The sequence below is a fragment of the Camellia sinensis genome, chromosome 4 (assembly GCF_055761805.1).
Source record: "Camellia sinensis isolate YWXY chromosome 4, ASM5576180v1, whole genome shotgun sequence".
Classification (NCBI taxonomy): Eukaryota; Viridiplantae; Streptophyta; class Magnoliopsida; order Ericales; family Theaceae; genus Camellia; species Camellia sinensis.
In genome coordinates, this window is record NC_138964.1 from 225629924 (window position 1) to 225644265 (window position 14342).

Below are 14342 nucleotides of genomic sequence, written 5' to 3' on the forward strand. Positions count from 1 at the left end.
TCCTCTCCGTATTTATCTCTACTCTGTCTCTCTTCCATCTCACTATAACTCTTATAATATTAGAGTTATGTATCATTACTATAATAATAAATATCTTCATTTAAAATAACTTCATTCTATATGAAATTTATATTCTGTTTGTAAACCAAAGTTCTTAAGAAACATGCTAGGAAGGTTTAGAAAACATAATATATTCTGAATTGCACGCACTTATATACAAAAATATGTAATTTTTTTCATTTAAATTTCTCAAAATTTAAGTTTTTAATAGCGGTGGTTGTATACCACCACTACAAGAAAAAGCATTTTTGCCGACCACTTTTAGCTACCAAAACTAATTTAGTCGCCAAAAGTCACGAAATTGGCTACCAAAAATAATATTAGTCAGCAAAAGTCAACTTTTTAGCTACTAATTTTTTTTAGTAGGGGAATGTTGATTATTGGCTACTAAAAAAAATTTAGTAGCTAAAGATATTACAATTGGTGACTAAAACAATTTTTAGTAGCTAAACATATAACAATTGGCGACTAAATAAAAATTTAGTAGCCGTAGAGGTACCTTTAGCTACTAAATTGTTTGGTAGCCAAATGAAAATAAAAAAATTAATTTTTAATCTTTCCCGACCAAACTTTTGGTCGCCAAATGCCAAGTTTCGGCGACAAAATTTCTTTTAGTCGCTGTATACCTACTTTCGGCTACTAAATTATTTGGTAGCCGAATGAAAATAAAAAAATTAATTTTTAATCTTTGCCGACCAAAATTTTGGTCGCCAAATGTTAACTTTCGGCGACAAAATTCCTTTTAGTCGCCAAAGACCTACCTTTAGCTACTAAATTATTTGGTAGCCGAATGAAAATAAAAAAATTAATTTTTAATCTTTTACCGACCAAAATTTTGGTCGCCAAATGTTAACTTTCGGCGACAAAATTCATTTTAGTCGCCAAAGACCTACCTTTAGCTACTACATTTTTTGGTAGCCGAATGAAAATAAAAAAATTAACAAAATAGTTATTTTATTTTATTAATAACAATACCATTAGTCTCCACTTGAAAATTTGACTAAACAAAATAGTTATTTTTATTTTTATTTTTATTTTTATTTTTATTTTTAGGTTTAGGTTGTACACCCACCATCCAAAATTATTAATATCTTATTTTATTTTTTATTATCTCAAAATATTAATTTTAAAAAAAATTAATTATTAAAATAATATGAATTTCTTATTTTGTCCTTTTTTTAAATCCATTAATAATACAAAAAGTACAATTATGACAATTGATATTTCTACAAAAATATACTATCAAAGGTAATTTTGAAAAATTAATATTTTTAAAATGTAATAATTGTATTATAAAAAGAAATTAAATTCTGAAAATAGACTATTATTTTTAGATGGAAGAAGTTGTCGGCTTTCATTTGATGGGTTGAACACATCTTTTAATAACTGGGCCCTCACGCGAAAAGTATGCTAAAATGGGCAACTTGTTATTGGCTGTTTGTCGATAGTTTTACATTGCAAAAATTTAAAGGCATAGTTACAGGTCAGTCTGATGAATTTAATTTTTAATAATAAATTTATTATTTTTAAAAAGTACAATTAAACTATTTATACTTTTTACATCATCATATTTCAATAACACTAATAAATTAAGAATAAATCAAAATTCACAAATAAAAGACAAAATATCCCAATTATTTATCATTTTAATAAATTTTTGCGACGGAACTATTTGCGACGGCACACTTTGTCGCTCATTACTCTGTCTCTTTCTCTGTCTCTCTATCTCTTTTCTCTATTCGTCTCTCACTCATCTCTCTCTCTCACTACCCATCTTATCTACCACATTTACCACTACTGCAAATGTCATTCAACTACCACCACTCTTCTCTTTCTCTCTTTTACTCATCATTCTTCTTTCTCTATCTGTTTGTCTATCTGTCTGTGTGTCTTTCGTTCATCTTTCTTCTCTCTATCTCTCTCATTTGTCTTCTTTCTATGTCTCTCTCGCTCATCTCTCTTCTCTCTATCTCGCTCATCTCTTTTCTCTCTCTGTCTCTCTCATTCATCTCTGTTCTCTCTATCTCTCTATTTTTCTATTCTCTCTCTCGTTCATCTCTTTTCGCTCTTTTTCTATATATCTCTCTCATCTCTTGTTTCTCTCTATTTTTCTATATGTCTCTCCCTATCTCTTTCTCTCTCTGTCTCTCTGTCTCTGTCTCTCTCTTTATCTCTTTATCTCTCTCTCACTTATCACTCTTCTTTCTTTCTTTCTCTCTATGTGTCTGTTTGTCTGTCTCTCACTCTCTCTGTCTGTCTTCTCTTTATCTCTCTCGCTCATCTCTCTCTGTGTCTCGCTCATCTCTCGTCTATCTCTTTTCGCTCTCTCTCTCTCTCTTTGTCTATATCTTTTCATTCATTTTTTCATCTTTCTTTCTCTCTTCTCTTTCTCTTTCTCACTCATCACTCTTCTCTTTCTACCTGTCTGTTTATCTGTCTCTCTCTCTCACTCATCTATCTCTTCTCTCATCTCTTTTCTCTCTCTGTCTCTTTCGCTCATCTCTCTTCTCTTTATCTCTCTCGCTCATTGAACTAAAGGCCTAAGCTGGGGCTGTGCGTATATATTTTTTAGTTGTACGTTAATGATTTTGACTGCTAAGATATGCTTGAGAAAATGATTTTCACTGCTACTTACAACTGAATAATAAATTAATTAAATCCACTTGACACATGATTTCTTCATCTGTCTTTATCTATGAGAAAATATACATATTGCATGTTCTAAAATTCTAAAAATTTGATTAGTGCCTAGTTAGTCATGCAGGAGTCCGAAAAATTGATTATTACTTATATTTTTATTTAAATATAATTTTAATATATTTGTTACTTTTATTTTAATTTTTTATACTGTTGTTATTTTACTTTTACCGACTAAATATTAGTCGGCGATTATAATTACAAAATTTAAAAATTGTGCTTCATATCTGAGGGAAACTTCAGAGGGAAACTTTATTACTTCTTTATTTTCTCTCTCTCTTTCTCACTCTCTCACGACTTTGCCCTCATAGATTAACAACAATGACATTTTATGTCTCCACTTGAAATTTGACTTTCTTTTTTTTTTAAATGAGAAAAATAAAATTGAAAGAAGCTTATTTTTTAAAAATAAAAATGAAAATGAAAATGAAAATGAAACATGCTTATTAATTAAATAAAAATGAATTCCCATTAGTAGTAGGTATATGAATAAAACAATCAGATTTATTGAATTAAGTGGTAAAAGCCAGTTGGCTTTATTAATATTTTAAATTTTATTTTTGTATCACATGAACCATTGGGCAACATCTAAAAAAATCACCTATTTTTTCAAAAAATTTTGTCCTTTCGTAATTTTATTTTAATTTTTTTTTTCAATTCATTTTATTGAGCCGAATCTAAGAAATATATTAAAAGTTGATTTTCAGCAACGAAAAATAATGTTTGTCGCCGTAGGTGTACATTTGGCTACTAAAATCTTTGGTCGGCAAATGTAAAATAAAAAATTAATTTTTACCTTTTGGCGACTAAAATTTTTGTCGCCAAAAGTTGATTTTCAGCGACGAAAAATAATGTTAGTCGCCGTAGGTGTACATTTGGCTACTAAAATCTTTGGTCGGCAAATGTAAAATAAAAAATTAATTTTTACCTTTTGGCGACTAAAATTTTTGTCGCCAAAAGTTATTTTCAGCGACGAATAATAATGTTAGTCGCCAAAAAATTAAAATAATTGGGGGGAAAAAAAGCGCCCACATCTTCAACACATTTCATTCTCTCTCTCACTCTGACCCTTGGAGACTCCCCAACGAAGCTAACCCTCCAAAACCCATCTCCGATTTTCACTCTCCTTGGTCCCAACTGTAAATTTTTTGTCTAGAATGGACTTGGAAGAAGAGTACGATCCAAGCTACAACGATGAAGATGAAGGTGAGATCACTCAAGAAGACGAAGATGAGATCACAAAGCGACATCATTTTCCCCTATTCTTCCCCGTCTCACTCTGTTCACTATTTCTAGGTCTCTCTCTCCTCTGCTCTCATCTGTAACTTTGTCTCAATCTCTCGCGCATTTCCTGCCTCCCTTTACTCTCTCTCCCTCCGTCAATTCACAACTCTTCTTCGGTGCCCTAACCCTACGCCGGTAGCCTTTCTCTCCACTCTCCTTCTGTGCTCCGAGCCAACGTTGCAAGCCGAAATTGAAGGCCAATCATTGAATTTGAAGGTAATGCATCACTCTCTCTCACACTCTCTCTGTCTCTCTCACCTTCACCATTGTTGACATTGATAACCTTTGTGTTGTTTGTATTGTTTTTCTATGCCCATCAGTTGTTCGATGAAATGCCTAAGCAAAAAATCAATAGTGGAAAATCATTGAACCCCTCACATATTATACTTGCACCCAATTTCTGTCTCCACTAAATATACATTCAATTTTTTCATTTCCCTTTTGTTATATTTCTGAATTTTCGGTAGTGGGAGCTCACCCAAAATTTTGGGAATTGAAAACTTTGTGAGAGTTGAATTTGGTTATGAATAATATTAGTATTTACATTTGTCATTTATCTTTGTTTTTGATGTTGGCTTTTTTATTAACTAGTTCCAATGTCCACAAATACACACTTATTGTTGACTTTTATTCGTATATATATATTTTTTAATAGAAGAAGCTTCTGATCAAAGTTTTCATTCTCTCTTTTTCTTTTTTGTTTTATTTTTCCTTTTGTGAATGGTTGATGTAAGTGCTTGAAGGTTTCAGACTTTTGAGTTGTATGGATTCTTAAAAAGTGAATATGATTCATAGTTTCAATTTCTTCTCTAACTTGGTAATTTTTTTTTTTTTTTTCATCAAATGCATATGCCCCCAGGTTCTGTTTTACAAATGAGGCTCTGGTTCCTGTTTATGCAACCAACTGGTCTGAGTAAGAGACTATATACACACAAAAGATATTTAATTCATTTCACTTTGTTCCAACTCTCTCCACTAGTCAATGTAGATGATAAATGTACAAATGAAATTTCTCATTTTGTTGTTATGAACAACAGGTGGTTAGACGAACAAAAAAAACTGGCAAAAGTCTCCCCTGAATCTCCTGTGTGAGTAATGCTGCCACTGTTGCTTAATAATATGCGTGAATCTCTTTTTAACCCTAGGAAGCTCAAGGAAGAATTTTATACGCATGTTTGTGAACTTGTATCTAATTCCAGCGTACATTGTGCATTTAAATTGCATCTTTACTCATCATCATCCAAGTTATGATCTTCATGTTTGTTAGTAGTATTCATGTGCATCAACTTTGAGACATTGTCTATCACCAGGAAATTTGGATCAATGAGATCGCTCAAAACTATTAACATTTGGGACAAAAGTCTCACAAACTTGTGCCTATGGATTGGATTAACAATGCAGTGATTCAGTGATTCCTTTTAATGTCCAGATCGAGTAGATAAATTGTCCACTGTTAGTACTCTTTTGTTCTTGTGATGTAGATAAATTGTCCTCACTCCTTGCCTGACAAGCTATCCTTTTAGAAGTCCACATAGTGCAAAGAAAACAATTAAGTGGTACAAAAATGTTCTCTTCTAAATTTATTGGTCCAGATTGAGTAAATTTATTTCATTTGGGTTCAAATACATAGTTCTTAAAATTCCTACTACTTAACAATTTTGATCTTACTACTTAACAAATAACAGTGACAACTACTTGAGGTTGGCTGCATCTTGCATGATGTTTCTTCTATATTCAAGCCTTGTAGGACACATTTTTATTTATTTATTACAACCTTGTTGTTTTAACGAGGATCTATCTTGTAGGATCTATTTATTACACATTTTATAGGCACCAAAGTAATGAATTTTATTTAATCAATTATGTATAAATTTAAGCTGTATTCAACTTAAATTTTCTCTTCTTTGTTGCAGGGGTATTCAATTATATAATCAATTATGTATAAAGTTCATCTGTTTAATTGTATTCTTGTTTTTCTAATCTTCATTGAATAAATTACATTGCTGTGAACCTTCTTATTTTTATATGGTTGTTCTATTCAATATTTGTTGCCTTATTCCATTTTTTGGTGATTTTTAAATTTTATTGGAAAAGGATTAGTAAAGATACTTTTAAAATTGATGGGTTTGTTCTATTCGTGTTGCACAGGAGGGCACTACCTTTGAGGGTGCCCTTGATTGGCTATGCTTGAATTTGCCCGGGAATGAGCTTCCATTGAAGTTTTCTACTGGCACTTCTCTCTATTCAAATGAAGGTATTCTTAAGCAATTCTTTTCAATGGGAAATTTATTATACTGATAGCTACATGTTCATGGCAATCTATTGTGGGGACATGGAGAATTGTGCTTTAACATAAGTTGTGACATCCTGCTTAATCCAATCATGCTAGGAGGTGCTGTTAGCATCATATCAACTGCACGGGAAGATTGGAGTCCTGTGGTGGATTCGTCTGATAAGAATGAGGAGGAAACACCTAAAATTTCTGTTAGAATTAAGGGACGTTCAGATGATGATACTCTAAATTCTTTCCAGCGATCACAAGCAGATTGGATCCGGCAATATGTGGAACAACAAGAAGAGGTACCCAGAATCCTTTGGCAAAATTCTCCTCACTCATTGTCAGCTTGTACAAGGTCATATAAACCAGCTTCACAAGTCTTTTCAGTTGGCTGTCCAAAAAATAATATGACTAAAGTTGAATTTTAGTGTGTATAAGAGTTTCTGAATATTATCTATTTTATTGAGTTGTAATTTAATTGAAGATGAAGAAAGAAAGGTTCAAGCCCTTATCTTAATTAGTTCATTACTTAAATTTCTACATATCCAACCACAAGGTTGGGAACACTCCAACTCAAATCAGGAGTGGGGTAGTTTTGTGGGCTAAACTTATTTATTATTTATGAGCAGGAGAACTAGGAGCTTATGAAACTCCTTTTGAATAACTTTGTTAGGACCCCTTTTCTTTGTCTGTTATGTTATGAGATGATAAGAGCACCAAAATTTTAACAAGTTCAGAGTTGCTATTTTATTCCTTGACTGTTTCATATTCTTCTGGATTTTCATTGTATTTGTGCGGAAATGCCAAGACATGCTGTTTTTGTTGCTTGGAAAATTTCTAATTATATATTAGCACAAAGAGCTTGCATTGACAATAGTCAACACTATGAAGGAATATGTTATGGTTCTCTGTCATTTGCAGGATGCTTCCGAAAGTTGGGAAGATGATGCAGTTGATAAGGTAATTTCAGTTTTTATTTATTTATTTATTTATATTTTTTTTATGGTACATAAAGTAATTATGTGTATTGTATTTTTTGGAGGAACATTAATCATTGGTTTACATTTTTGAGACTTTAGTGTCTCCCTCTTATTAATTAGTCATGCAGGCAAATATTCTGTGTAAGAGAGTTTCCTGATTGGGTGCAAGGAGGTTTAATTTTTGTTTTGTATGCGAGTCTAGATAATCCTGAATCATGTGTGCTGAACTCAAATGCCAAGTTTCTTTTGAGTAAGGTGCAGGGGGTTATTTGTTTAAGCGTAATAATTTGGGATGCTTATTTATTAATAGTCCTGCTTTCCTATTGGATCGTAGACCTATAACATGTCAGCTGAAAATATTCATTTGAGACTTCTGCAATTCCCAAAGAAATTACTTTAGATTCTATTTTCTTTGATTCTTTTCGCACCTCAGTCACTAATCTAGGTTTAGATTGTTAGAATTATTGAAAGAATAACAACAATTCTTAACTCCTTGTCCATGTTTGTTTGTTGGGATGGAATTAGGGGGATGAGGGGGCCGATTAATAATGTCGGTCCCAAATGTTATTTTATGGGTATACCATATGACATTTAGTGGATTTGTTATATATTCATGGAATTATTGTATTATGGTACTTCCAGTGAAATTTTTAGTTGTGTAATGCTATATGCTATTCTTAGGTGATAATATGTATCACCATAAGGTATATTATGTTGTTGGAAAGTACTGTTATTCCGAATTGGAATTAATCCAAAATGGAATTGGAATTAATCCAAAATTCTAAGTGATAATTCATCCTTGCTATGACCTGCCCTTTGAATGGTCCGAATACATTCATATTTGGCAAATATTAAAATTCAAAGGCTGGTTGGTGTTTTGAGTAATGTTGATTGTGCTGTATTCATGATCTTAACTCTGTTTAGAAGAGAAAACCAAATGTTTTGTTGGTGTAGCATTTCTTTATGTATCTGTAATGCTTGTTTTCATACTGAAAGTTGAGTTAGCTTTCTGTATGCGGGTAAAGTATTAGAATTTGCCTGAGAATATGTATTCATTGGTTACTTTATGATCTTTTGCTCAGACTCGAAGGACTTATTAGCAAATAGATAATAGGTTACATTACGTGTGTATGAGAAAATTGAACTGTGGCATTCTTTTAAAAATGCATATGTTAAACACGGATGATAGTCTGTATTTGTAAGTATTATGAGGCATGTGATTGATTGATGGCTCACTGATCAAAAAATTGTAATTTCAGGTCGGTACTCTAACTGGAGCAGAGGCATCACTAGGTTTAGTACCGCTGTTGCATTCGAGGAACCAATCACACCGCCTGTTAAACTTTTTCAGGAAAGATCACGAATAATGTTGCGGTTTGCTGATTTGCTTGAGAAGCACAGTGATCATATTGCGGCTCTTGAAACTTGGGATAATGGGAACAGGCTGCAAATGAAGAAATACCATTGGTGTGGTAAATGGTAGCTAATTTGGCATGGTACAAATTAGCATATATGCTAATTTAGGTTGTGGTACATATGTCCTTTTTGTTAATTAATTTGGTTAGTCCTGTATTATGTATGAAATGAAATTATTGACGTTGGATTAGACTTCGTTCGTATGGAATTTGTATTATATATAGAATTGGACGTTCAATATTAATGTTTTGGATGGTTGGAGCTAAAATGTGTGCACATTGTTGAATGCTTGGTAACATATTTAGTGTTGATGGATTATATTGTTTATACAGGGTACAGGTTGTATTCATAATGGATACAGGTTGTTTAGAAATTTAAAAAAAAAAAAAAAAAAATACGTTAAAGCTTTTGGCTACCAAATATTTTGGTAGCCAAATATGTAATCAAATGTATTGGTGACTAATAATTTAGTAGCAAAACATAACCCAAAAAGTTTTGGCGACCAAATAATTAGTAGCTAAAACAATTGAGAATGAGAGAAAGAAACAATTGGCCACTAAATTTTTAGTCACGGAATACACCTTTTGCCGACTAAATAATGTTTCGTAGCTAAAAGTGTACTTTCGGCGACTAATTATTTAGTAGCTAAAGGTGACACCTTTCCCGACCACAACAACTTAGTAGCCAAAAAGCCTCATTCGGCGACTAAAGGTTTAGTGGCGGAAACATAACATTTGCCGACTAAACTAATTTTAGTAGCCAAATGTGGTCACTTTCGGCGACCAAACGAAATTTAGTAGCCAATACTATCGCCGACAGGGCAAAGGCGACGACCTTGGCGACCAAATATTTTAGTCGCTATATCGTTTCAGCGACTAAATATTGGACTTTTGGCGACCAATATTTTGGTAGCTAAAAGTGACATTTCTTGTAGTGCACTTATTTTTTGCTCCTATACTTTTAATGACCTTTGTCCTCTAGTTAGAATGTCTTTCATTTAATTGGTTGCATGTGGGAAACGAAACTGAAAGTCTTGATGATAGCACACCTTCATCAAAACTTCAATTTTTTTATAGTTATATATCACTAAAATATTTTATTAGATTTTTTTATCTTTTTATTTTTTATTTGACATGATAAATCAAATATATATGTATATATATATTATTGATCTTACATATACATATAATTTTTATTGCATTAAAATACATGTGAAGTCAAATAAAATGATGAAATACCTTTAAGTGATAACTAACATTTCTGTTACCTTTATTGCAATTATAATTATTATTAGGCTCATTAATCCCCAAAAAAATCATTTAATTGCATGAAATAGGTAAGCTTTTATTTCATATAAATGTAGCACATGAAAGGACACATCCATTGTAGACAAAAAGGTAAATTGAATAGAAAAACAAAAAAACATAAAAGAAAGACAGTAAAAGCACATGCACATGTAGTTGATCTTTTAAATAGTGTGTAAAAAAGTACACAATTTGTAATGGTTTTGAGCTCCGTCACTTGGGTTGGGTGCCAAGAACAGTAACATACGTAACTTTAATACTAGAATTTTAAATAAAATTTTAGTAATGTGAGAGAGAGAGTAGGGAGATAGGAAGAGGAGTCTGAGTTCCACCTTTATATGAGTACTTTTCACATCATTAAAATTACATTAGGTCATTTCTAATGGTTTATCAAACCTTGTATCAGATTTGAAATTTGATGAAACAGTTACTTTTTTTCACTCCAATGGTTTCACCAAATTGATATCAAAATGAGAATGGAACAAAAATTTCATCAAATTGAGAACACGTATCAGATTTCAATATTTCACTGTGTTTGACCGTTGGGGTGGGCCAACTGGTCAACCAACCGGATGTCCGGTCGGTTGACCCACTGATCGACTGGTTCCCTTTTAAATAGGTAGGTTCAAACTGGTCAAAAATGTTCAAACAGGTTAAAAGAAAAAAAAAAATTAGCCTTACCGGTCGACCCACCAGTCGACCCTTCCCTTTTGAATGCACGGTTGAAGCAAGCCATATCAGATTGAGAAAATTGGCTTCTTTGTTTCAAATTTGGTGAAAATTTTGGTTTACCGCTGGAGATGTTCTTAGAGCTGCATTAAAACTTTCAAACTAGAGCTCTCCAACATAAAAAATGATAGAAACCTCAAAAAGTTTATCAAAAGTTCTACCGAATATCTCACATGGGTGTGAGACCTACATGAGACTCACATTGTGTAGGTCTCATACCCATATGAGACGTTTGATAAAAATTTTGATAAAATTTTTAGTATCTCTAGCATAACTCCTCAAACATTATTCTTATTATTATAACTTATAGTTACAAGAATGTTATTGTTACATAGTTTTGAATGTGTTTTATGTATAATGTATTTTGTTTCTAAGCCACTTTTCCCTTTTTTTTGTGTTTTTTGTTCTAGTTCTAAGGTACAACGGAGTTTTTATTGTTTATTACAATAGGGGGTTGTTTGTTTGGTGAGATAGAACCATTAGATTGGACTTTATGTCCAATGGAATAATTATTTCAACATTTAGATAAAAAAAAATTTTTTAAAAAACTTGGATTAATAGTTTCTTGGGATAACTCTATCACATTGGGGGTTGTAGGATAGAAATTGGCATATTTGCCAATCTCCCGATTAGCTGATTAGCTAATTAAATGATGAAATTGACCCTCAATTATATAACATTTATTTCTTTAATTTTTTGAAACATTTTTATTAACATATTAATTTTTTTTAAACATGTATATATTAATTTTGTGATATATAAAAAAAATCGGGTAAATATTTAAAAGGAAAAGAATATATAGCGTATTTTTTCTTCATTTAAATATTTTTTATAAACATTTTGATTTTTTTAAAACATATATATATTAATCTCGTGATATAATATATATATATATATATATATATATATATATATATATATATATATTGTATTAGCAAATTATAGCATTGTGATTGTAAACAGTTCAAAAAGATAAAATAATCTTTTGAGAAATTATTGCGTTTAGTAGAGATTTAGAATTATGATTTAAGAATAGAGTTGTATTTTGAGTTTGTGAGTTTTGAAATTATGATTTGAGTGTGGAAAATTTGTTTTGTTATGAGTTTTAAAAATAGTTTAAATTGAGTGATGTAACATATAATATTGAAAAATGAGTGTAGAATTAATTTTCTAAAATTATAACCAAACTACACACTCAAACTAAGGGGCAAGATTAAACTTCAAAAACTTTACCAAGCAGAATTTTTCGTAACTTTCTAATCAAACGTGAGATTTGCTAAAATGGTTATTTTGAGACATTAATCTCATGACAAAATAAAAATCGGATACACATTATTTTAGTTATTTCAACCTCCTTATTTAATCCGTCGAAATAAACATGGACTAGTAGTAATCATACTTTTGATTTTAGTTTTCAGAATTTATTTTTTAAAAAATTTTACTTTTTCATTTTCCTTTTTTTTTAACTGAATTTTTTTAATATTTTAAGTAATTTTTTTTAAAAAAATTTTAGACACACCTAAACACACTTAAAAAAATATAATATTTATGAAAAAAAACCTTTAAAAAATTCACTAAATACTAAATATACAAAAAATTAAAATTAAAATTTAATACATTTTTTATATTTTTGTATATTTATTAATTTTGTAAAATATTTTTCACAGATATTTTATTATTTAAGATGCATCTAAAAAAATTTATTTAAAATTTTAAAAATATTTACTAAAAAAACAAAAAACAAAATATTTTAAAAAATTAAATACAAAAACTTGAAACTAAACCTACAGAATAAGTTTTCAAGTATTACTAATTAATAAGTCACCGTCCAAGAAGGAAGGAGTGAGCGAGTGCGTGTTCATTTCCTTGAGTGCTCTATGCCCAGTTATGGAGGGATTCACTATAGAATTAATATTGAAAAAATTAAGTAAAATTATATTTATTTTGATAATAGTTGTTAGTATAATAATTGTTCAATTATTTATATATAAAATAATAAAATAAATAAAAATATATAAAAAAAATTAAACAATAATGTTAAAAAAAAACGCCTTATATGTAAAAAAAAAAAAAAAAAAAATTCTAGTCCCTTCACTATTTTTCTAATACCACCTCCACCTCCTCCATTCCAATCCCCTTTCCAACCTCCATCCTAATCCTCTCCTCCATCTCAATCCCTTCCCTAAATTTACAAACAAACACAACACTAAGGCTAGGTTTAGCATAACCTATAGAATCCATCTTTTTATCTTTTTATCTTTTTTTCATCACATCATCTCTCTACTTTTCTGTATATCTTTTCGTAAAAAGACAAAAAAATACACTTTTCTAAGACACCGCAAACCAAAAATGAGTCCCACATCCATCCTAATCCCATCCCACCATCTACACTCCAAAACAAAGAGGCCCTATAAGAGTTTCTAGAGGAAGATAAGATATGTATCGGTACTTCTCTTAGGCTTTGTTTGGAAAGTAAGTTTGGACTAAAATAGTTATATAGGACAAAATTAATTATTTTAGCTAAATAGAATAAAATATCATATCTAATTCATAATTGTTCAATTTTTATTTCATAAAAGTCAAAAAAGTCTAGGATTTGTTTGGGGAGTGGGTTGACTTTTTGACTATTTTGGCCTGAGGCTAAAAAGTCTCGTTTGAGATAGATTTTTTTGACCTTTTTGACTTTTGTAAGAGAAAGAATGTAATGATTATGGATTAGATGTGATGTTTTGTCTTATTGGGATAAAAAACTTTTTTTTTTTTTTTGGTTGTGTGTGGCTATTTTAGCCCAAAAAGCTCCAAACCTAACTTTCCAAACAAGTTCTATCTCAAACGAAACTTTTTATTTCTAAGTTAAAATAGTCAAAAAGTCAACTCCCATTCCAAACGAACTCTTACTAGAATAAGGTCATGGTAACAAGTGCTCATATGTACTTATTAAGAAGTAATTAATTAATAAATAAAATTATAATATAAGATTTTTTATATTAGAATTTTATAAGATAAAAGATATGTAATATTTTCATAACAATTAGAGTTCCTTAACATTTTCATAGAAAAATTATCAGTTCTTCACAAATAATATATTTTTTTTCACAAAAAAATTTCAATTATTCAAAGAAAAATTTTATAGAGAATTTTTTTTGTGATGAGTTGAAATTTTTGTAATAATATTATTGAGAGATCTTAATTAATAAAAAAAATATATATTAGATCTCTCCTATTATTTAAAATTAGAGAAGAATGTTTCATTAATTTAATTAATAATTAAAAAATTATTAAAATTATAATATATATTATTAAATTAGTGCTTCAGAAACACTTATATTAGATTTGAAAAGTTGGTAAAAGGCTGGCTTTCTGTTTTTTAGTTTAATATTTATTTATGGTGTTAAATCAAATTAAAATGACCAAAATATTTTTACTCAACATAAGAAATTTATTTTTATATTTTTTTATCATAAGCCCTAATTTGCAATTTTACACTTGCATTTTTTGCCCTTCCCAAACTAAGGTCAAGTTTGGCATCCTCAAAAAAATTCAAAAAATCAAAAAGTCACTATTCTATTTAAGTCACATCATCTTATTTAAGTC

The 14342-nt window shown here is 30.2% G+C and overlaps 1 long non-coding RNA gene across 1 annotated transcript; it reads left to right on the top strand.

The window, feature by feature from the left end:
- Positions 1 to 3196: 3196 nt before the first annotated feature.
- LOC114279588 (uncharacterized) lies at positions 3197 to 8851 on the top strand. The gene is made up of 6 exons (XR_003635340.2): positions 3197 to 4954; positions 5079 to 5129; positions 6190 to 6295; positions 6431 to 6621; positions 7241 to 7279; positions 8559 to 8851. It is a non-coding gene; the product is annotated as an uncharacterized LOC114279588 (long non-coding RNA).
- The last annotated feature ends 5491 nt before the right edge of the window (positions 8852 to 14342 follow it).